The 24,298-nt window shown below is 42.1% G+C and overlaps 3 long non-coding RNA genes across 6 annotated transcripts; 2 read left to right on the top strand and 1 right to left on the bottom strand.

Annotated features, from left to right (window-relative positions):
* The first annotated feature begins 5,071 nt into the window (after positions 1 to 5,071).
* Positions 5,072 to 15,434, top strand: LOC148006876 (uncharacterized). 4 transcript variants are annotated; one of them, XR_015644759.1, is made up of 4 exons: positions 5,072 to 5,235; positions 10,905 to 10,974; positions 11,768 to 11,898; positions 12,851 to 15,119. It is a non-coding gene; the product is annotated as an uncharacterized LOC148006876 (long non-coding RNA). The 4 variants fall into 4 exon arrangements; XR_015644758.1 differs by lacking the exons at positions 10,905 to 10,974; positions 12,851 to 15,119 and adding an exon at positions 15,126 to 15,434; XR_015644760.1 differs by lacking the exon at positions 10,905 to 10,974 and having other exon boundaries at positions 5,072 to 5,241.
* A 2,019-nt stretch (positions 15,435 to 17,453) lies between these two features.
* Positions 17,454 to 18,814, bottom strand: LOC134484967 (uncharacterized). The gene is made up of 3 exons (XR_015644756.1): positions 18,696 to 18,814; positions 18,192 to 18,445; positions 17,454 to 17,568 (listed from the first exon to the last, which is right to left on the bottom strand). It is a non-coding gene; the product is annotated as an uncharacterized LOC134484967 (long non-coding RNA).
* A 4,548-nt stretch (positions 18,815 to 23,362) lies between these two features.
* On the top strand, positions 23,363 to 24,033 carry LOC148006875 (uncharacterized). The gene is made up of 2 exons (XR_015654228.1): positions 23,363 to 23,594; positions 23,769 to 24,033. It is a non-coding gene; the product is annotated as an uncharacterized LOC148006875 (long non-coding RNA).
* The last annotated feature ends 265 nt before the right edge of the window (positions 24,034 to 24,298 follow it).

Below are 24,298 nucleotides of genomic sequence, written 5' to 3'. Positions count from 1 at the left end.
TGGGTGCTCTGCTCCCTACGAAGCACTAACATTGAAATGTAGCTGGTGCTGGCCATGCCCAGTGACTGTACACCGGAGAGACAAGGGCACCACGACTCTGTGCTTTGATGGGTTGTGATTTTCTGTGATGATCTCCGCTTGATGCAAGCAAAAAGAAGTTTTCTTGATGGGGGGCGAGGTGGGGCATATGAGAGGGGTTGGGGGGAAGAAAAGGAGGAGGGGGACTGGTATCATTATATTATCATATCAAAAATGAAAAATTTTTTTGAACAGCGAACTGTCTTGATTCTGAAAAGTCGCAGCAGGTGACTGGTAGATTTCAGTCTTTTGTCTTTTTGCTATGACAATGTTGAAAATAAAAAAGAAGATAAAGTAATAATATCTAATGGTTATGTTCCTCTAGTACCTGGATATGGAAACACAGTATATAATTTTTCAAACTTTGTTGTTAAAATGTGCTGCACAAGAGGGCGCTAGATCAACATACAAGAAGACAGCCCCACAGAAAGACCCATGCGCACAAATTAACATTAGGCTGAAATACCTTTGAGTCATTGTTTGTTTCACAGCTGAGAACTGGAAATATTTACTTGTTGAAGAGTCTTCTACACATTCCTCATATAACTCAGTATCTTCACATCTGAGGACTTTGAATAATGCCTTTGAATAAATCCCCAACACACACGTGATTTGGAAGCAGGGATGCTTCCTTCGAAGGTTGTGGAGACTGTCCAACGATTTTCTCCAGCCTCTGAGGGTGTGCTGGTGACTTTCGGGCTCCTTAATTTATAGAAGCATCAGTCAAACCAACCTGACCTTCATCTTCACAGATGTGCCTGCACCAGTCAGTATTCTCTAGAGAAACAAGTGTGTGTGTGTGTGTGTGTGTGTGTGTGTGAATTACAGTTCATCAAAGCCCATTGAATTTATTTTGTATGAGTTTGTGCATGTTTGTATATATGCATGTGCACGTGCACATGTATATACATGCAAGTGGGGGTCAGAAGTCATCACACACACACACACACACACACACACACACACACACACACACACGCCTGGCAAATACATACCAGTCTTAAGTTATTAAGCTTCATGTAACGTGTGCTATTAAGCAATTAGAGACAATGTCAAAATAAATTAAGTAGACTTTACCAGTGGTGCAGCAAGTCCTTAAGAAGGTTATTTATCTCCATGGTGAATCAGTTTAAATCTGGACAAGAATTATGCAGAGTGCACATTGCATCTTGGGAGGCTGTCTTTTAACAGTTCATCCTGCAGAGGTATTTATAGGTGCTTTGAGGCAAAAGAAATCAGCCAAAATTTTAGGAATAGGAATTAATGTATGGAAACATCCATGGCATCATTTCAAATTTGTCTAGTTTAAGCATTTAAAGTATAAAGATTTGCATTTATGTAAAGAAAGAAATTCCTAAGCTGCAGATAAAGCCCAAGAGAAAATGAGGCCTCAGTGATAAATCCCATTACTATAGTAAGTCTTCCACTGCGTGATGAATTTGCTTTGTTTTTTAAATTCTAAGCTTGTGTATAGTGTGGTGTGTGTGTGTGCTTGTATGGTGCGGTGTGCATGTGTGTGTATGATGTGGTGTGTGTATGTTTGTATACTGTGATATGTATATGTGTGCATGATGTGGTATGTATGTTTGTATGGTAGTGTTTGTGTGTATGGTGTGGTATGGGTATGGGTTGTATGTGTGGTATGTTGTATGTGTGTATGGTGTGGTGTGTGTATGTTTGTATGGTGTGATATGTATGTGTGTGCATGATATGATGTGTGTATGTATGGTTGAGGTTTGTATGTGGGTGTTGTATGTGTGTTGTGTTGTGTGTGGGTGTGGTTTGTGTGTATGTGTTGTATGTGTGTTGTGTGTGCATGTGTGTGTGTGTTTGTGTGGTGTGCTGTATGTGGGTGTATAGTCTGGTATGTGAGGGGGCAGTGTGCATGTACATGGTGGTGAGTGTGTCTGTTATGTGAGGAGTGGTGTGTATACATATGGTGTGTGTGGGTGGTGTGTATGTTGCATATATATGGTGTGGTATTGCGGTATAATTAACAAAAGGTTTCTTTTATCCCACACTAGTGCTGGCCACGTGGCATCTGTGGGATATCTTCATCTCAGTCAACAAAGCGTCTCACCTGCTCTGCTTCATCCCATATCACACTGCCGATGGCTACTCTCTGAGCCTGGCAGCAATCTCTCTACCCATCTATTTCCCAAGGCAGGTTGCCACCATGCCAGACAAACACATCCCAATTCCATGGTGGGCCCAGTGTGTCCTACCACTACACAGTCTCTTGAGCTCAATTAAATCGCCACGTGAAAGAACACACCACACAATATCCTCTGACCCAATTGATCAGATATAATTGCCTATCCAAACAGCACAAAATCCTGTACACATCCATCACTTAAGAATAATTATAACAACCTGTAAATGTGCAGAGAGAAATCTTAACATCCACCTCCATGTTCTCTCAGCTGCTCTCCCCTCTAAAACTTTTCTCCCGCCCATCCTTCCTTCTCTTCCAATGACAGGCATTGTTTTATCCTGTACCTGCCTTCACCTGCATAATGAAATCAACCTACAGCGTGGTGTGTGTGTGTGTGTGTGTGTGTGTGTGTGTGTGTGTGTGTGTGTGTGTGTGTTATGCAGTTGTATAGTGTCTGTCTGTGTGTGCTGTGATGTATATGTGTTTGTGGTATGGTATGCATGTATGGTTTGTGTGTGTGTGTGTGTGTGTGTGTGTGTGTGTGTGTGTGTGTGTGTGTGTTTTATGCGCATGCCATAGTACACATGTAGATGTCAGATAGAAGGTTGTGGGAGTCAGTTTTCTCTTTCTACCATGCAGTTCCTGGAGATTGAACTCAGGTCATCAGGTTTAGCAGCAAGAGCCTCTAACCAATGAGCCATCTTACTAGCCCAATAACCAGGATTTTTACTTTTTTTTTTTTTTACTAACTCTTCTTCATTACATTGTGTGGATTCTGGCCTAGGTGGATTCCCAAACCTCGAAGCCTAATTTTCTTACCTCTAAAGTGGGAGCAATATTTCTACCTATTGGAATTGTCATTTTAAATCGGAAAACGTTTGCACTTTACACAGATCAAATAATATTTATAAAGTATTAAACATTCTGTTTTTAAGGTTATTTTATTTTTAGCGTCTCTCCATCTCTTTACTTTCTTTTTTAATTGGTTTTATTAAATATCAGCTCCCAGTCCTGTTTGATGGTTAGTTGCGTTCACTCTGTCTACTCTTGGTGCTTCCCTTGACCACCCCACTCCCTATACTTATTTTTACTACCCTTGCGGGTCACATAACAGTTAAACATGGTGTACACTCAAGCCTTCGTAAGGGTGTCCTTCAAAGACATATTCATTTCCTGGCCCTTTTTGTTCAGCTCTGCAGAGGGTGCAATATTGTAGTGTGACTTGTTGTATTAGGCAGAATTGACTTACTGTGTGTATGTGTCTGTGTAGAGGTGTTTTGCTTTTTGTATGTCTGTGTGTCACTTGCATGCCTGCTGCCCTGGAAGAAAGCACTGGACCCCCTAGAACTGGAGCTACAGACAGTTGTAAGTCAGCCTGAGGGTACTGGGAATTGTTCTCTGAAAGAGCAGCCCGGGCTTACTAACTGCTGAACTATCTCCCTGGTCCCTGAAGTGGTTTAATAAGCTATCCAGAGATTCTCCACCTTTTGTTTATTTGTTTGTTTGGCTTATTTTTGTGTGATCATTAGAGGTTCCATGTACTTAGCTAACAATCCTGTTCAGAAAAAGTGGAACACGTAGAGTCCTAATAGAGTGACTCTGTATTTAAGGTCTATTCGCAGGGTTGGAGAAATGGCTCAGTGGTTAACAGCACTCACTGCCCTTCCAAAGGTCCTGAGTTCAAATCCCAGCATCCACATGGCAACTCACAACCATCTGTAACTATCTTCCAGTGTGCAGATACACAAAGTATCCGTAACATAAAACACATAAGTAAATGAACCTTAAGGTCTATCTGAAACTACTTACAACTGTTTGGAAAATATAAATTTGACTATGGAAAAGCTATTTTCTGTCCATTTTGAAACTATGTGTCTTTAACACGTCTGCAATCAACCAAATTCAATAATATACTATTATTTCTCTGAACTGGACCTACAGTGTATTTTTTTTTTTTTTGGTGTGAATTAAAAGCAGAATTCTAAACACTAAGGAACAATTTCCAGTCATTATTTTTAACTATCCCCTTTCTCAGAGCACTTTGGCTCCCCAAAATGAGCTGGCAAACCAGTGTATAATCCTTTGAACTTAAAAACCCGCAGGATTCTGTTTCATATATGAGGTCCCAAAAGCAGGGACCTCATCAAATGCGCGATCGATCACTTTTGTTCCTTGCTGGGCTGATTAACATGTCAAGTCTCCAGTTCCTCCTTTCTCTCTGAACATCATGATATTGTCCTCTGGGATCCAATTCAGGCCTTGTGCGTGCTGCACGAGCACACCTCTGCTAACCTTGGTGCCTAACCCAGCCTGTGAGCCTTTGCCAAGCTCGTAGAAAGCATTCCTGATGAGAAAGATTGCTGACACAACCAGGAGGAATGTTACAGTCGATAGGGACTCCTTTTGCTTTGTTAAATAATTTCCCATATCTTTGCTGTCCAGATTCGACTTCTGCTGTGTAATTTCTATCACAATATACCAGATTGGAGGCAATATTGGGTTTGCAGAGCACAGCAGGCTTGAGAATTACTGCCACAGCAAAAATCTCTACTTCAGAAAACCCCTTCTGACACGTTCAGTTCTCCTTTTAAACAAAACAAATATTATAGAACCTTTAGAGGCCACCAAGCATTGCACAGGGTTCCTCTGTATGTTGCAAATTTAGCTTGCACTTGGAACCTGCAAGGATCCAAAAAGCACAACAGAACAAACCGTTCCAACCCCATCAGAGATGGTAATTACTAGTTCAATCATTTCCATCTCTCAGGACAGGGACTAGATGTTCCACTGAGCACCAAATCTTGATTTAAAGCTATTCCTGTACATATCCAGGTTACAGTAGGATGGCATGGATCATTTATATATTTTTTGCCTTGGTCAGGTTCCCAGATCAAACAAAAGCACAAAATCGTGATTTGAGGATAGTGAACTGAAGGATCGTTGTGCAAAGCTGGGGACAGGGAGTTGAGAACCAGTACAAATGGAACAGCAGACAAAAGCTGGTAATGGTGTGTGGGCGGAGAGAGCTGTCGCCTGCTCAGGACGAGCTTCAGGGTCATGCTTAGCAGGATCTCATCAGGCTGCTGTGTGGTGAAGGTCGGGGGATGGAAGATGACTTCTGTGGTAGAGGGATTAAGGCGATCTGCCATGGAGGGGCAAGACAATGACGGGTCGTTGATGGTTACTAGTCACAGTCAACTTACGATATTTAGAATCTGCTGGGACACCCACCTCGGGGCTGTCTCAGATGGCCTTTGTGGAGAGGTTTTACTGAGGAGGGAAGACTCACCCTGAGTATGGGTGGCATTGTACTGATAGCCCGCACTGAATCATGGGGAGAAAGTGAACTGAGCACTCATCCCTCTCTGTTTCCTGACTGTATGCAATGTGACCAGCCACCTCATATCCCTGACAGCTCCCCATGATGGACTACCTCAAACTGTGGGCCATACTGAATGCTTCCTTACTTTTGTGTTTTAATTATTTTATTTATTTATATTCCAACAGTTGCCAGGCTCCCCTCCCACAGTTCCTATCCCATTCCTCCTCCCTTTTGCCTCTGAGAATGTCTCTCCAACATCAGACCTCCCCCTCCCCAGGGCCTCAAGTCTCTCCAGGATTAGGCGCATCTTCTCCCACGGAGGCCAGACCAGCCAGTCCTCTGCTATATATGTGCTGGGGGGCCTCTAACAGGACCATGTGTGCTCCTGGTTGGCTCCGGGAGTTCCCTGGAGTCTGGGTTAGTTGAGACTACCTGTCTTCTCTGGGATTGCCATCCCCTTCAGCTTCTTCAATCCTTCACCTAATTCATCTATAGGGGTCCCTGACTTCAGTCCAATGGTTGGGTGTACCTGCATCTTTCTCAGTCAGCTGCTGGTAGGACCTTTCAGAGGTCAGCCATGCCAGGCTCCTGTCTGTAAGCACATCACAATATCAGTAATAGTGTCAGGTCTTGGTGCCCTCATGAGATGGATCCCAAGTTGGACCTGTCACTGGACAGTGTTCAGTCTTTTCTTTATTTTTGTCCCTGAAGTTCTTTTAGACAGGAACAATTCTGAGTCAGTAATTTTGACTGTGAATTGGTAACTCTATCCCTCCTCTTGAGGTTCTGTCTATCTCCCGGAGGTGGACTCTTTGGGTTCCCTCTCTCCATTATTGGGCATTTGGGTGAAGATTTGACACCCCCATTGTGTCCTGAGAGTCTCTTACCTACCAGGTCTCTTTTCTACATAGACAACCAGTTAGACCGACACTATTTATTGAAGATGCTTTCTTTTTTTCTTCTCTATGTTTTTGGCTTCTTTGTCAAAGATCAAGTATCCATAGATGTGTGTCTCCGGTACTTTCTAGAGGGTCCCGACCTGCCATCCCTGAGGCTGCATACTTCCACTCATTCTCCTGGTCCTCTGGGCTTCTCTCCTGTTCCCCAACCCCACCATACCTGATCTTGTTCTCCCTTTCACCTCCCCCTCCCTTCTCTCACCTTTTCTTCCCTCCATCTCAATGCCTCCTATGATTGTGACTATTTCCTTCTCCCTTCTAAGTAGGATTGAGGCATCCATCCTCACTTGAACATTTCTGCTTGTTAAATTTCTTATGGTCTTTGGGTTGTATCTGAGGTATTCTGTACTTTTTGGCTAATATCCATTGATCAATGAGTACATATCATGCATGTCCTTTTGGGTCTGGGTTACCTCTCTCAGGATGGTATTTCTAGTTCCATCCATTTGCCTGCAAATTCATATCATCCTTGTTTTTAATAGCTGAGTAGTACTCCATTGAGTACAAAACCCACATTTTCTGTGTCCATTCTTCGGTTGTGGGATATCTGGGTTGTTTCCATCTTCTGGCTATCACAAATGAGGTTGATATGAACAGTGTCCTTGTTGTATGGTGGGGAATTTTTTGGTTATCTGCCCAAGACTTGTATAACTGGGTCTTCTGGTAGAACTATTTTCACTTTTTTGAGGAACTGCCAGACTGATTTCCAGATTGGTTGCAGCTTGCAATTCCACCAGCAATGGAGGGATGTTCCTCTTTCCCCACATCCTCAACAACATTTGTTTTCACCTGAGATTTTGATCTTAGCTAATCTAATTAGTGTGAGGTGGAAACTCAGGGTTGTTTTGATTTGCATTTCCCTGATGACTGAGGACTTTGAACATTTCTTTAAATGCATCTCTGTCATTTGAGATTCTTCTGTTGTGACTTCTGTTAAGGTCTGTACCCCATGTTTTTAAATTGAGCTACTAGGTTTTTTGGAGGTTAACATCTTGAGTTCTTTATACATTTTAGATATTAGCACTCTATTGGATGTAGGGTTAGTGAAGATTTTTCCCCAACCTGTAGGTTGCCAATTTATCCTATTTGTCTTTTTTCTTACACAAGCTTTTCAGTTTCATGAGGTCCCATTTATTAATTATTGATCTTAGAGCTTGAGCCATTGGTGTTCAGTTCAGGAAATTTCCCCCTGTGCCAATGAACTCAAGGCTCTTTCCCACTTCCCCTTCTTTTAGATTCAGTCTATCTGGATTTATGTTGAGGTCCTTGATACACTTGGACTTGAACTTTGTACAAGGTGATAAATATGGATCTATTTTCATTTTTCTACATATAGACTACCAGTTAGACCAGTACTGTTTATTGAAGATGCTTTCTTTTTTCCACTCTATGGTTTTGGCTTCTTTGTCAAAGATCAAGTGTCCATAGATGTGTGGGTTTATTTCTGGGTCTTCAATTCTATTCCATTGATTGACCTGTCTGTCTCTGTACCAATACCATGTGGGCTTTATCTCTATTGTTTTGTAGTACAGCTTGAGGTCAGGGATGGTGATTTTCCCAGAAGATCTTTTATTGTTGAGAATTGTTTTTGAGATCCTGGAATTTTTGTTTTACCATATTAGATTGAGAATTGCTCTTTCAAGTTCGATTAAAAATTGTGTTGGAATTTTGATGGGGATTGCATTGAATCTGTAGATTACCTTTGGTGTGATGGCCATTTTTACTATATTGATTCTGCCAATCCATGAGTATAGGAGATCTTTCCATCTTCTGAGGTTTTTTATTTCTTTGTTCAGGGATTTGAAGTTCTTGTCATACAGATCTTTCACTTGCTTGGTAAGAGCTACACCAAGATATTTTATACTATTTGTGACTCTTGTGAAGGATGTTGTTCTCTAATTTCTTTCTCAGCCTGTTTATCATTTGTATAAAAGAAGGCTACTGATTTTATATCTTGACACTTTGCTGAAATTGTTTATCAGCTGTAGGATTTTTCTGGTAGAATTTTGGAGGTCACTTATATATACTATTATATCACTGGCAAATGATGATACTTTGCCTTCCTCCTTTCCAATTTGTATCCTCTTGATCTCCTTTTGTTGTCTAATTGCTCTGGCTAGGACTTTGAGTAAAATATTGAATAGACAGCAAGAGAGTGGGCAGCCTTGTCTAGTTCCTGATTTTAGTGGGATTGCTTCTAGTTTCTCTCCATTTAATTTGATGGTTGGTTTTGGTTTGCTATATATTGTTTTATTATGTCTATTATGTCTATGCTATATATTGTTTTTATTATGTGTGTGCCATGAATACATGGTCTCTCCAAGACTTTTAATATGAGGAGGTCTTGTATTTTGTAGAAGGACTTTTTTTTTTGCATCTAATGAGATATCGTGTGACTTTTTCCTTGAGTTTTTTGTATAGTCTATTATATTGATAGATTTTTGTTATTGAACCTTCCCTACATCCGGGATGAAGCCTCCTACTTGATCGAGGTGAATGATGGTTTTGGAGTGTTCTTGGATTTGGTTTTTGAGAATTTTACTGAGTATATTGCACTTGGAGAAAACCTGCAATTGACCTGAATTTCTCTTTGTTGAGCCTTTTGTAGTTTAGGTATCAGAGTAACTGTGGCTTCATTGAATGAATTACATAGTGTTCCTTCTGTTTCTACTTTGTGGAATAGTTTGAAGAGTATTGGTATTAGATCTTTTTTGAAGGTCTGGTAGAGTTCTTCACTAAAACCATCTGGCTCTGAGATGTTTTTTGGTTGACATGATTTTAATGATTATTTCTATTTCCTTAGGAGTTATGGGACTGTTTAGGTAGTTTACCTGATCTTGATTTAACTTTGGTACCTGGTATCTGTCTAGAAAATCATCAATTTCATCTAGATTTTCCAGTTTTGTTGAGCATAGGCTTTTGTAGTAGGATCTGATGATTTTTTTTTCAAATTTCCTCAGTTTCTGTTATTATGTCTACCTTTTCATTTCTGATTTAGTTAAGATGGAAACTGTCTCTGTGCCCTTTAGTTGGTTTGGCTAAGGGTTTATCTATCTTGTTGGTTTTCTCAAAGAACCAGCTCTTGGTTTTGTTGATTCTTTGTATCATTCTCTTTTGTTTCTAGGGTTGATTTCAACCTTGAGTTTGAGTGTTTCCTGACTTCTACTCCTCTTACCTTTGTTTGCTTCTTTTGTTCTAGAGCTCTCAGGTGTGCTGTTAAGTTGCTAGTATTGGATCTCTCCAATTTTTTTTAATGAAGGCACTTAGTGCTATGTATTTTCCTCTTACCACTGCTTCCTTTGTGTCCCATAAGTTTGGGTATGTGGTGTCTTCATTTTCATTGAATTCTATAAAGTCTTTGATTTTTTTATTTCTTCCCAAACGAAGTTATTCTTGAGCAGATAGTTGTTTAGCTTCCATGAGTATGTGGTCTTTTCTGTTTTTGTTTTTGTTGTTAAAGTACAGTCTTAGTCCGTGGTGATCTGAAAGAATGCATGGGGTTATTTCAGTCTTCTTGTATCTGTTGAGTCTTGTTTTGTGTCCAATTACATGGCCAATTCTGGAGAAGGTGCTGAGAAAATGGTATGGGGTTGAAATGTTCTGTAGATATCTGTTAAATCCATTTGGTTCATAATTTTTGTTAGTTTCATTGTGTCTCTGTTTAGATTCTATTTCAATGACTCATCCATTTGTGAGAGTAGGGTGTTGAAATCTCTCACTATTATTGTGTGAAGTTCAATGTGGGTTTTGAGCCTTAGTAAAGTTTTACTAATGTGAGTGCACTTGCATTTGGGGTATAGATGTTGAGAATTGAGATTTCCTCTTAGTGGAATTTTTCTGTGATGAATATTAAGTGTCCTTTCTCATCTTGCTTGATAAATTTTGGTTGAAAGTTTATTTTATTGGATATTAGAATGACAACTCTAGCTCGTTTCTTGGTACCATTTGCTTGGAAAACTTTTTTCCAGCCCTTTACTGTGAGGTAGTGTGTGTCTTTGTCACTGAGGTGTGTTTCTTGTATGCAGCAAAATGCTGTATTCTGTTTATATATCCAGTCTGTTAGCCTGTGTCTTTTTATTGGTTAATTGAGTCCATTGATGTTGAGAGATATTAAAGACTGATGATTGTCAGTTCCTATTATTTTTGTTGTTGGAGGTGGTATTGTGTGTGATTCTCTTCCTTTGGGTTTGTTGTGAGATGTTTAATTTCTTGTGGGGTAGTTACTCTCCCTGTATTGGAGTTTTCCTTCCAGTATCCTCTGATGGCTGAATTAGCAGAAAGATATTGTTTAAATTTGGTTTTGTCATGGAATATCTTGGTTTTCTCCATCTATGGTGCTTGAGAGTTTTACGGGGTATAGTAGCTTGGGCTGGCTCTTGTGTTCCCTTAGGATCTGGATGACATCTGCCCAGGATCTTCTGACTTTTAGAGTCTCCATTGAGAAGTCTAGTTTAATTCTGGTAAGTGTGCCTTTATGTGTTACATGACCTTTTTCCCTTATAGCTTTTAATGCTATCTCTTTGTTTTGTGCATTTACTGTTTTGATTATTAGGTGACCGAGAGGATTTTATATTTGGAAATCTATTTGGTGTTCTGTTGGCTTCTTGTACATTTATGGCCATCTTCTTCTTTAGGTTAGGGAAGTTTTCTTCTGTGATTTTGTTGAAGATGTTTTCTGGCCCTTTGAGCTGGGAATCTTCAACCTCCTTTATTCCTATTCTTAGGTTTGATCTTTTCATTGTGTCCTGAGTTTCCTGTGGGGTGCTGTGTCTCTGGTTAGAGAAGGCATCCTGAGTTCATGGTTAGGGCAGACCTCCTGTGTTCCTGGCAAGGGCAAAGCTCCTGAAAGATAAGTAGCTGTGGGCTCCAGGATCTGCCCCAGTTGCAGATGGAGGTGCAAACCAGAAGGACTATGCCCCTGGTTAAGGCAGACCTTCTGAGAGACATGCAGGCTGTGTTCCTAGTTACTGCAGACCTCCTGGGAGGCAAGTAGGCTATAGGGTAAGGAAGGGTATCAGGCCTGCTAATCTGATCTGGATGGAGAAGCAGACCAGAAGCAAGTTCTTATTGTGGTTTTTGTCAGGTACTTTTGTCCCTGCATTGACACAGAAAAGTACATAAATCATGGGGGTGGGAGAATGAGTATTCTAATCCCACCCTCTTAAGGGGAATGGCTTGTCTGTCTTCTACCCCTCTGCCCTGTAGAGATATGGTATTAATCTTCATTTGCTCTTTTTCTTCCTTCTATCATAGGAGGATGTGATGAGAAGACTCACACCAGACAAACTTGGACTTCTGAGCCTCCTAATCAACAAGAAATGTTTCTGTTCTTCATACATTACACAACCTGTGACATTTTCTACATTATCACAAAATGGACTGAGGTGTGACTTAATTTTTTTAGTCCAATAGATACAATTGTTTACACAGAAACCCCAAGAAAATCTATAAGCAACTTATGATATCTAAGCAGACAACAGTTCATCAAGTTTGTTAATGATCTTATACAAAACTCAAGTGTATTTTGATATTCCAGCCACAGAGATGTTCATATTTAGGTTATTAAAGTACAGGATCCTTAAGTTATTCCTGAAGTTCATGATAATTTCAGTAAGAATACTAGCTGTGTTTGGTAGGTAGAAACTGAAAGTCTACCTTAAAATATACATTAGAGACACATCAAGAACTACAGAGTAGGGAAGAGATGGGGAGCATGATCAGAATATATTACATTTTATATTTAATAAAATACACTCTAGCAACAACAAAAGAAGTGGAGTTTAAATACATCTATACAAAAGAGTCATAAAAAATACCCTGCAGAGTACTGGATTAGATGAAGGACTATAGAACCTGACACCAAGACTTATTATAAAACTATAATAATTAGGCAAAAATGTTAAGAAATAAAATAGGAGAAAATCGGTTGTCTAGATAGAGATCCCTGTGTTTTATTATTGATTATATGACAGAGGTGGTGATAATCAGTGGCATTAAAGGGGACCTAGGGCAATTAGTTATATGAAAATTATGAAATTAGGTCCTTACCTCCTAGCATATGAAACTATCATTTCAAAAGACTGGAGAGGTACTTGCTGTTTGTGGTAAAGCCATGTTGTGTTCATGTTTCAGAATGCTAGTTGGTTTGTTTTTCTCTCCAGCTACAAATACCATGTACTTTACAGACCTCATCTGACTATCTACTACCCTTATATGAACAATTACTTGATTACTATCTCATTGTTAGGCTATGTCTCAGTTAATTTTCTGTTGCTGTGATGAGACACCGTGACCCAATGTATAAAGGAAAGTATTTAACTAGAACCTTGCTTACAGTTTCAGAGAGTGAGTCCATGACTGTTATGACTGGGAACATCACAGCAGACAGACGAGCATGACTGGAGTAGTAGCCAAGAATGTGCATTCTTATCTTCAAATAAAGAATAAAAACTAAGGCACATAAAAGCTAACTTGGAATGGGATGGGCTTTTGGAACCTCAAAGTCCAGCCTCTGTGACATACCTTCTCCAACAAGGCTACACCTCCCAATCCTTCCCAAACAGTTCTACCAGCTGAGGACTAAGCACTCATACAGATAGGCTTCTGGGGTCCATTCTCGTTCAAACAACTGCAGACTATACAATCTGTGAAATCAGAGTGGTCAATGGTTCCTTTCACATATTTTGGTTGGATTAGTGAACAAATAATCAGTCAATGAATAATTTAATATTATTTTATTTTTTATTAAGGCTATACAGTCAGTAAGTATGGGGCTGAAACTCAAATCCACCTGAAGGTGGGGGGATAAATATGCCTGAACTGCCACTGGAAAGAGGTGATTTCTGACATGAGGGGGACATTTGACAGTGTCAGAGAAGAATTTTGGAGTGTAATGGCTATAGGAAGAAGCATGGCTCAGTCATGTAGTGGACAAAATCCAGAGGTGCTGTTGAACATTAGACCCTCAATGAAAATTTTTTTGGGTAGAGCTAGGGAAACACCTCAGTTGATGAAGCACTTGCCTTGAAAGCATGAGGAGCCCATGTAGAAAAGTCCCAGCACTTGGGAGGTAAGAGTAAGGTGAGTAAGCTCACCCTGGAGCTCACTGACCAGTCTAGCCAAGTGGGCAAATTCTAGGTTCAGTGAAAAGTCTGTCTCAGAAACCAAATTGGATGATATTTCTAAGGAATGATACCCAATGTTGATTCCTGACCTCCACATTTATGTGCAAACATATATGTATATGCACACACACACCTACATATATACAAAACCAGAAACACACACATATCCCATAAGTTATTTGGCCAAGGGGTCACTGAGTCATGGTTGATAAATCCTGGTTGGCTATGGTGGAGTGAGCATCAATTTTAATCACCCTTGAAGGAAAAGACTGTTTCACACAGCCCGCTCCCTGTCCCCACTCCCGACATCATCATAGACCTGAATACTTGGCCTTCTCTCAAGCCAAGCTGTGGCCTTCCCAATGGTCACTTTCCCATGCTCAGGACTCTGGCAGCCCACCACTTACTTGAAAATCCTAAAGAACTCTGCTTTTTTTTTTCTTAAAAAATCTTAAACTCATTTTTCTTCTTTCCTTATCTTCAAGGACCTGGGGAGACTTTCCAGTAAGTGTTAGGGGTTAGAATTGGGGTTATTTTATTATTTATCTATTATTTATGTAGTTATATATAACATTAAACATAATGTTATTTATTTTAGGGGTTTTTAACATTAAGAAGTGTGCACACTCATGGAATGTTGAGAACGGAGTGTTTTAATGAGCTTCCTACACTGGAAAGTCTCTAAGGGCGTATTAATGGTGCCTTTAGAGCTGTACTCTTGATTCTTTCCATTGCCCTCAAGTATAATGAGCATCTTAATTTGATCCCAAGCCAAGAGTTGGTTTTACATCCACCACAGATGCACTAACTGCATGATTCCAAAGGAGTCATTAAGCAAAGTCCATTATGTCACTGCCACCTGGAGACTTTAGCCCTCACTGGGAGATGTGCAGAGCAGGATCCAGGGAATGGGAACTGAAATACAGTAGTGACTTCTGGTCCTGCACAGAGTATGGTGGAGACATTCTGGTTCTGTGGAATGGCAGGAAGCCAAGATACAAGTAAACAATCCAAGGCATCTGACAAAGAATTCAAACATCTTTGTTTAATATTCACATGTAAGCGTTTTTCTAGAAATGATCTGTGTCTTGAAACCAAACGAAAACAGACTTTTGAACAGGTCTTTTTCAACTCTGGGTTCCTCTTCATCAAGGCAAGTCGGGTGGTGATGCAGTCCTTGATAGACCATGACAAACAGGCAAGTTATCCTGCCTCACACATGCTAATTCATCAGTGACAACTGCTACTCACCACTTCTACTGCAAAGTCCATATCCCCAGAAAAATCCAAAGTATGGTTAGCAATACTAAACAGAAGACATAGTTAAATAATAATATTCTCTTAAGCCTTTCCTAAGGTCTGGGGAGGGGCTTCAAAGTTAGGAAGACACATTGCTTTTGCAGAGGACTGCAATTGGGTTCCCAGAATCCACACTGGGTGACTCACAAACATTTCAGTTCCAGGGAATCTGATACCCTCTATTGTAGGGAGCCATTCTGAGATATACAGTCACAAAACGCTCACCCCTAAGATGACTGCTGCAAGATTATGAGATTGTTGGACAAAAGCCTTTCCCATAAACTGACAGCACAGGAAGATTCTGGGAACAATCACAGGATGTTTCAGCCTGAGCAAACACCAGATGTCTCCACCTCATGACCTCTTTGCTTCCTGCTATCCCTGCTAAGAATACCCTCGCCCCTCCCTCCTTTGTGTTTCACAAAGGTCACTTCCCCTATCTGAAAGCCTTATAAGCTGTAATGCTTGCCCCAATAAATGAGACCTTGACAACAGAACCTTGCTTGGTCTCCTTCTTTTCTCCCCCCGCCACCTTGACCCTCAGGTAGCGCCTCTTCGGGACCCTGAATAACTGGACCTGCTGGATGGGTCAAGTGGCGCCCAAACAGGGACCCGAAGTATGGCCAACTACTGGATGATGGAGACAAAGGATCCATAAAAGAAGTTGAAAACTCTTCAGGCCACATCGCTCGTGCATCACTGGAGAGGGAGTTAAGAACAGCCGAATAATTGTCGTCTAATTGTCCTGGGGAAGCAATTATCTAAAGAAGCTTGTTTCATAGGAGAGATCAAGTGCTCACTCAGGGAGAGAGGAATAAGAGTTAAGAAAAATGATTTAATCAAATTCTTTTGTTTTGTTGATGAAAAGTGTCCTTGGTTAATTTTAAGCAGCCCCGATATACACCCCCTTACTTGGAATAAGGTTGGTCAAGACATTAATAAGCTCTTGAAACCAGTGACCCAGTTTCTGCAGCATTTTTTAGTTACCGGGGTATCATTAGAGACATTATAAAAGATGCTGAGAAAGGAGGCGAGAGTGCCCACCTCTTAGCTGTTGCAGAGGATTTCTTACAAGCTTTGTGGCCACCATCAAGTAAAAATGAAAGAAAAAACGGGAGCCACACTCTCCTTGCCCTTCCATTGTCATCCATATGCCTGGGGATGGGGGAAATCCCTCATCCGAAGCCTTACGCTCTCTAGAGGACCCCAAAATGTCTAAAAATTCGAAAACTATCTATCCCTCTCTAAAAGAGATCTCTAGGGACCAAGACAAAGATAAAAATGAGAGGCACCGCTTATGCCGCTTCTCTGAGTCAAGGCTAGATCCCACCTCTGAGGCCGAGTTAGAGGAGGAAGCTGCCAAATATGAGGAGGAGAGGTACGGCCCCGGGCCACAGGAACCTCGGGTCTTTTTCACACAAAGATCCGGACCTACCCGCCCCCCACCCTATTTGCCCCCAATGCCATCAGCTCCTCCTGCACCTCTGCCAATCGCAGTAATAGAGGGCCTAACTCAGACTAAGGCTACGCTTCAGGCTCAAATCACCGAACTCAAACAAGTCTTACATTTACAACAGGAATTAAGGAACCTTACATTAGAGATTCAAAACTTACAAGAGACCATGAGAAAGGGACAAGTTGCCCCAAAAAGGCCATCTAACACCATTAAAAAACCCCAGCCAAAACTAACTTTCCCAGTTATGACTAGGGCACGCGCCAGACAGGCCAGGGATGAACCAAAGTTAGACAGTACTAGGGCACGGAATAGACTGGCCAGAGATGAGCCCGAGCCAGATAGTACCAATTATAATCAAGGAGAGAATAACAATGAGGAACAAGAGATCGAAGAAGAGAATGATTATGATGAGGTAGCTGCAGATTCTGATGAGGAAGACTCCGACCAAGGTGAATACGAGACTTTATGTCCCTTGTACAAAAAACTCAAACTCAAGCTGAATTACACTCAGCTGTTAAAAATTATGGTATAAATGCTCCCTTTACCTTGTCCGTTTTAGAGGGACTCGCGGGGTCTAGATATTTGACTCCTAGTGAATGGACCAAGGTGGTGCAGTCTGTCCTCACTAGAGGACAATATTTAACTTGAAAATCTGAGTTTATAGATAGGGCAGAGAGTCTTGCTGCTAGAAATAGAAAAAATCCTCTAAGTAAGACTGCTTCTTGGACGGCAGACAAATTATGTGGAAGGGGCTCATTCACCTCTGAGAAAAAACAGCTAGGGTTGTCCCCGGGTGTACTCGCTCAAACAGTGCAGGCTGCCTTATCCGCCTGGAGAGCGGTCCCTGCTACAGGAGCATTCACCATCCCCCCCTAACTAAAATAATCCAGGGGGCACAAGAGCCCTACGCTCAATTTGTGGGGAGACTACAAAAAGCAGCTGAAAGAATCTTAGGTCAAAGCGAAAGTGAGGGGCTCCTCGTTAGACAACTGGCTCTTGAGAACACTAACTCAGCGTGCAGAGCCGCACTGCGAGGCAAGACCAAAGGTAAGACCTTGATATTCCGGGAATGATTAAACTTTGCAATGATGTCGATTCCTTCTCACATCACGTATCCAAGTCTATTAGTCTGGCGATCGGGGCTGTGTTCCAAAAAACCGGAGATTCTGGTCGCCCTAGAGGCAAAACATGTTTTAAATGTGGACAACCTGGTCATTTTGCTAGAGAATGTAGCGCCCTTAACCTGAGCCAGTCCCCTAATCCTGCCATTGGTCAAGGGGTCCCTAGGTCCACTGCCCCGGGAATTTGTCCCCGCTGTAGGAGAGGCCATCATTGGGCAAAGGAATGTAGGTCTAAGACTGACGCTAATGGGCAAACCCTCCCTGCGGTCCAGGGAAACGGACAAGGGGCCCCACACCGGGGCCCCTATCCACAGGTGACCACACGCCCCCAAGTGCAGCATCAAGCTCCTGCAACGCCAACTCATCCAGGGCAACAGCAGGGAGCGCAGGAGTGGACCTGTGTTCCTCCACCACCAGGATTATAACCCCTGAGGAAGTGACTAATATCATAGAATCTGGAGAGTTTGGGCCCCCGCCGCCTGGCATGTTTTTCCTAATAATTGGGGCGAGCCTCAAGTGCTCTTCAAGGACTTGTCATCCTTCCCTCTGTAATAGATGCTGACTATTCTGGAGAAATTAAATTTCTAGCCACTGCCACGAGGGGCCCCTTAACGCTTAGGGCCGGACAACGCATTGCATAAACTCTACCGCTTCCCTTCATGGGACAGTTTCCTCACATGGAAGAAGGACGTGGTTCCTCCTTCCCTGGCTCTTCAGATGTCTATTGGGTTCAAAAGTTAACTGATAAAAGACCCATGATGTCTCTTTGGCTCGATGGCAAACAGTTTCAGGGCCTTTTAGATACGGGGGCGTTTGCAAAGGTGCTCTCTTCTAGACAGTGGCCCTCAACCTGGCCCCTTAAAGCTACCGCCACACATTTAAAAGGGATAGGCCAAACACAGGATACACTTCAAAGTTCAAAGCTCCTGACCTGGAAAGATAAAGAAAATAATACAGGCATGGTTAGGCTGTTTGTAGTTTCTGGACTCCCTGTTAACCTCTGGGGAAGGGATATTCTTTCCCAGATGGGAGTGATGATGTGTAGTCCCAATGAGGTCATTACTAACCAAATGTTAAGGACAGGATTCCTCCCTGGAAAAGGATTAGGTAGATATGAACAGGGAATTACAGAACCCTTGATCCCCACACCCAAAACAGATAGAGGAGGTTTAGGAGCAGACCTTTTTTCATAGAGACTGATGTTCCTCCTGCACTCCAGACTGATCAAGTATCTTGGAAGTCAGATGACCCAGTCTGGATCGATCAGTGGTCCATGCCTCAAGAAAAGGTTCAAGCGGCCCTACAGTTGATGCAGGAACAATTATTGCAAGGGCACCTTGAACAGTCCACGTCACCGTGGAACACCCCTATTTTTGTCATAAAAAAGAAAAATGGTTCTTGGAGATTGTTACAAGACCTTAGAGTGGTTAATAAAACTATGATCCCTATGGGGGCCCTACAACCTGGTTTGCCTTCCCCAATAGCTATTCCTAAAGGCTTTTATAAAATAGTCATTGATATAAAAGATTGTTTCTTTTCCATTCCCCTCCATCTGGAGGATTGTGCCCTCTTTGCCTTTTCTATCCCTGTCATTAATCATATGGGCCCTAATCCCCGCTTTCAATGGGTGGCAACAGGGGATGGCTAATAGCCCCACCCTGTGCAACGATATGTGGTTCAAACTAAAGATCCAATGAGGCTGTGTTTCCTGTCTGCTTATATTATTCATTATATGGATGATTTGTTGGTTTCTTCCGCTTGTTTACAGGAAACCCAAAAATTAGCCCAAATTATTGTTTTAGCCTTGCAAAAAAGGGGCTTCACTATTGCCCCTGAAAAAATTCAAACACGGGGCTGGGGATTTAGCTCAGTGGTAGAGCACTTACCTAGGAAGCGCAAAGCCCTGGGTTCGGTCCCCAGCTCAAAAAAAAAAAATTCAAACACAATACCCCTTTTTGTTTCTTGGATTCAAATTAGAACCTACATCCATTTATTCTCAAAAGTTAGCAATTAGAAGATCGCAGTTACATACCCTAAATGATTTTCAAAAATTTTTGGGTGATATTAATTGGCTTAGACATTACCTTAAGCTGACCACCGGTGATTTAAAACCTCTATTTGAAATCCTGAGGGGTAGCCTTGATCCTAATTCCATTAGGGTTTTGACTCCTGAGGCTGAAAAGTCTCCACTAAAGGTTGAACAGGCTATTAGCCAACAATTCATGGGTTATTTCAGCCCCTCCAAGACACTGTATCTGATCCTTTTTGCAACAAAGTTTACACCCACAGGCCTCCATGGCAAGATAATCATCCACTAATGTGGATCCATCTGCCCGCAACCCCCCTAAAATACTTCCTACTTATCCCTCCTTGATTTGCCAGACCATTTTTTGGGGGCTTAAGCTGGCTACCCACCATTTTGGCCGCGATCCAGATATTATCATTTATCCATATTCACAAGAGCAGCTTGCTTGGCTGCAACACAGACATGATGACTGGGCCGTCCTGCTGTCCATTTATCAGGGAACATTTGATACTCATTTACCAGGAGATAAATTATTACAGTTCCTCCATGTTACCCCCTTTGTCTTCCCAAAGGTTACACATCTAAAACCTATACCAAATGCCTTGACTGTTTTAATAGATGGATCTAAGAATGGAAAGGCCTCCTTTGTTGTTAAAGATCAAGCTTTTTCTGTCAATACACCATATGCTTCTGCCCAATTGGTAGAACTTTATAGTGCTTTAGAAGTATTTAAATTAGTAAATCAATCATTTAACCTTTTTTTTCTGATAGGCATTATGTAGTCAGAGCTCTCCAAGTCTTAGAGACTGTCTCTACCATACAACCTTCAACACCTACATTTAAACTATTTTCAGAAATACAAAAACACATAAGGGCCTGGCCAAACCTATTCTTTATGGGCCATATCAGGGCTCACTCGAATTTGCCTGGTCCTTTAACCAAAGGAAATGATCTAGGCGACAAAGCCACTAGGCTGGCCATGATTGCTTTTCTTAGTGATTCCTTACAAGAGGCCCAAATGGCACATTCGCTTCATTACCTTAATGCTCAAACATTGCAGCTTAAGTACAAAATTACTAGAGAACAAGCCAGACAAATTGTCAAAAATTGTAAGAACCCTACTTCCTGAGCCACACATTGGGGTTAATCCTAGGGGCCTTATTCCAGGAGAAATATGGCAAATGGATGTCACCCATGTCCCATCCTTCAGAAAATTAAAATTTGTACATGTTACCATTGACACCTTTAGTGGATTTATATGTGCCTCTGCACACTCAGGAGGGGCCACAAAAGATGTTATTACTCATATGCTCTACACATTTTCGGTTATGGGACAGCCCAAAATGCTAAAAACAGATAATGGGCCCGGCTATGTTAGTCACAAATTTAAACAATTTTGCTCCCAATTTCAGATAAAACATATTACAGGCATACCTTGTAACCCTCAGGGACAAGGGATTGTGGAACGAGCCCATCAAACCCTTAAAAATACACTGTTAAAGCTTACTGCCCAAGAAACTCTTTATTCTCTTAAAGGCAGTGCTAAATTCTTATTGTCCCATGCCTTTTTTGTTTTAAATTTCTTAACCTTGGATAATCAAGGGCGTTCGGCTGCCGATCGCTTATGGCACCCCTCAACCAAGATGGATCACGCTCATGTTCTCTGGAAGGACCCCCTAACTGGACAATGGCAGGGTCCTGACCCTGAGTTGGTCTGGGGAAAAGGGTCTGCCTGTATTTATAATTCTAAAGAGGGGGGAGCCAGATGGTTTCCCAAAAGATTAATAAAGCCTTATAACAAATTCCAGGGTGGCACCTGAGAACAATCTATTTTTCCTTTCAGATGATGACCTGCTACTGGATTACGGTGTGCCTCCTCTCCCTCCCGTTGAAGATCATCTGAGCACCCTACTGGGTCTTCAACTATATCTGGGTTATAGGAAACCAAGCAGGAGATATTGCCAATCCCACCTCTAGTATATCAGGCAACACCCCCTGGTCAACCCTTGAGGTCGACCTGTGTAAACTAGCTATGGGAGCGCATCCTGATTGGGGAGTTCCTGAGATTTTCCTTCCCCAAGAGAAGGCCCCAGAATTAAATAATGGAAATTTAGATTTTGGGTGTGCCAGCAGAGGTGGCAGGAGAGCCCTTGCTTTACATTCTGGAGGGATTTATGTATGCCCAGGACCCCACAGGGATCGTTCTCTTGGTTACCACTGTGGATTTGATAATGAGTATTATTGTGCATCTTGGGGTTGTGAGACCAGTGGAGATACCTATTGGGCTCCGTCTTCTTTCTGGGACTATATCAAAGTTAAGAGAAAATTTCCCCCTAACCCTAATGTTCCCTTACAACCTAATGAGGCCAACCATTTGCCTGCCCAGCCAGTAACACTATGTCCAGGGGTTGGTGCAACATTATCCAAACAATATTTACAGACGCAGGCAAAAGACAATCGTGAGCGAATTTGCGAGGTTACACCTGGGGCCTGCGCCTTTTCAAAGAACATAAAAATATTGGGCTAACTTTTAAAATTAAGTAACAAAAACACTGCCATTTAAACATCAGGCCTCTATTGGACCTAATCTTCAATTATATAATTTTGTTCCCTCTCTGCCTAAAAGGGGCTCAGAGCCCAAAAACTCAGTGGCCATGCAGGCCCCACAGGATTCCCTTTTGACTACTTTGTTTCAGCCAACCATTCCTCAAGGCCCCATGCTATCCGCACAAGTCATTCTTTCCATCCTTAATGCGTTTGCCTCCGCTCTACTCTTTCAAGAGCAGATAAATAATTCCTCCAAATATGTGGAATGTTGGATGTGCTTTTCTGCCTCCCCTCCATTTTATGAAGGCATTGCCCTTTTTGGAGAATTTATATATATACCAATGAATCCAATGTCCTATATAGAGGCTTTTTAGGATTTGCCCTCACCAAGGTATCTGGGGTGGGAAGCTGTATTTTGGGAGAACATATGCTCCCTCCTCACCAGCTGTTAGAAATATGCAACCATACCTTGGTTGTTGACAATCATCATGAGTACCTGCTCGCCCCAAATCATACCTATCTGGCATGTTTGTCAGGGCTGACTACCTATATAATAATATCTGATTTCTTGCAACAGCGCGATTACTGCATATTGGTGCAACTACTCCCAAGACTCAGCATTCATGAGCCACAGGATATTTTAAATTTCTGGGACAGGAACCCTGGTGTACCCCATCGAGAAAAGAGAGAGCCTATATCGGCCATCACTCTCGCAGTCCTCTTGGGGTTAGGGACAGCGGGAACAGGCACAGGCATCGCTTCTCTTGTGACCTCCCAACAAAACCAGCAATGCTATCATTTACTTAGTGCTGCAATTGACCAGGACCTAAATGAACTGAGAGAGGGCTTAGCCAATTTAAAAGATTCTATTGCCTCCCTTTCAGAAGTAGTACTACAAAACAGGAGAGGACTCGATTTGCTTTTCCTACAACAGGGAGGGCTTTGTGCTGCCTTAAAAGAGGAATGCTGTGTCTATGTAGGTAAGACTGGACTCGTGGAGGCCAGTCTAAGAAGGGTGAGAGATAGCCTAGAAAAGTGAAAGAGAGAGCAAGAACAACAAGAGTCCTGGTATAAAAACTGGTTTTCTACATCTCATGGCTCTCTACCTTGCTGCCTTCGATTTTAGGACCCCTTGTAGTCCTGCTTCTGTTGATTTCCTTCTGTCCTTGGGCCTTTCAGTGACTCGCATGCTTTACTAAATCACAAATAGATTCTGTTTTGCCTAGAAATTCTGTTTCAGTACATTATCATCGCTTGGAGACCAGAACAACTGAGGATGACCAGAGAGACAGCGAACAAGGCGAGGTGCCCTCAATACATTGATAGAGGCTCAACTTCCACAAGCTCCTAAAGTAATGCCGTCTGGCCCCTACCCTTTTGTCCCTAGGCTTTTAGGGGGAATGGTAAGATGACCCAAAGTAGCCATCTCAGTGACGGGCAACTTCCTCTAGCCCCTGACCAACCTAAGACATGGAGCCTTGAGGACGACAAGGTAATCCTACAACAGGTAAGGCTGGGGTTTGAGAGGTCCATCCTAAGACAGAGATGGCTACACCTCTTTCGGTCATTTGCTCCTCTGCCCAGTTTCTCCCCAGAAATCTATGGTCTTCTATAAAAGAAAAAAGGGGGAGATGTAGGGAGCCATTCTGAGCTATACAGTCACAAAACGCTCACCCCTAAGATGACTGCTGCAAGATTATGAGATTGTTGGACAAAAGCCTTTCCCATAAACTGACGGCACAGGAAGATTCTGGGAACAATCACAGGATGTTTCAGCCTGAGCAAACACCAGATGTCTCCACCTCATGACCTCTTTGCTTCCTGCTATCGCTGCTAAGAATACCCTCGCCCCTCCCTCCTTTGTGTTTCACAAAGGTCACTTCCCCTATCTGAAAGCCTTATAAGCTGTAACGCTCGCCCCAATAAATGAGACCTTGACAACAGAACCTTGCTTGGTCTCCTTCTTTTCTCCTCCCGCCACCTTGACCCTCAGGTAGCGCCGCTTCGGGACCCTGAATAACTGGACCTGCTGGATGGTTCACTCTACATTTATGTACACAAATGCAACACAGGCACACACCACACCCAAAATTAAGATTAAAAATAAATCTCACAAATACTATCCTGGAGCACATCTTAACTGCCTGAAATAAAGGAAGATGCTCCCTTGTCTAACACAGTTTTGAAATATGACAGAAAGACAATCTACTG

This window comes from Rattus norvegicus, chromosome 1, assembly GCF_021556685.1.
Source record: "Rattus norvegicus strain SHRSP/BbbUtx chromosome 1, alternate assembly SHRSP_T2T, whole genome shotgun sequence".
Lineage (NCBI taxonomy): Eukaryota > Metazoa > Chordata > Mammalia > Rodentia > Muridae > Rattus > Rattus norvegicus.
The sequence above is the reverse complement of the archived record's forward strand: the minus strand, read 5'-3'. Positions and strand labels throughout refer to the sequence as shown.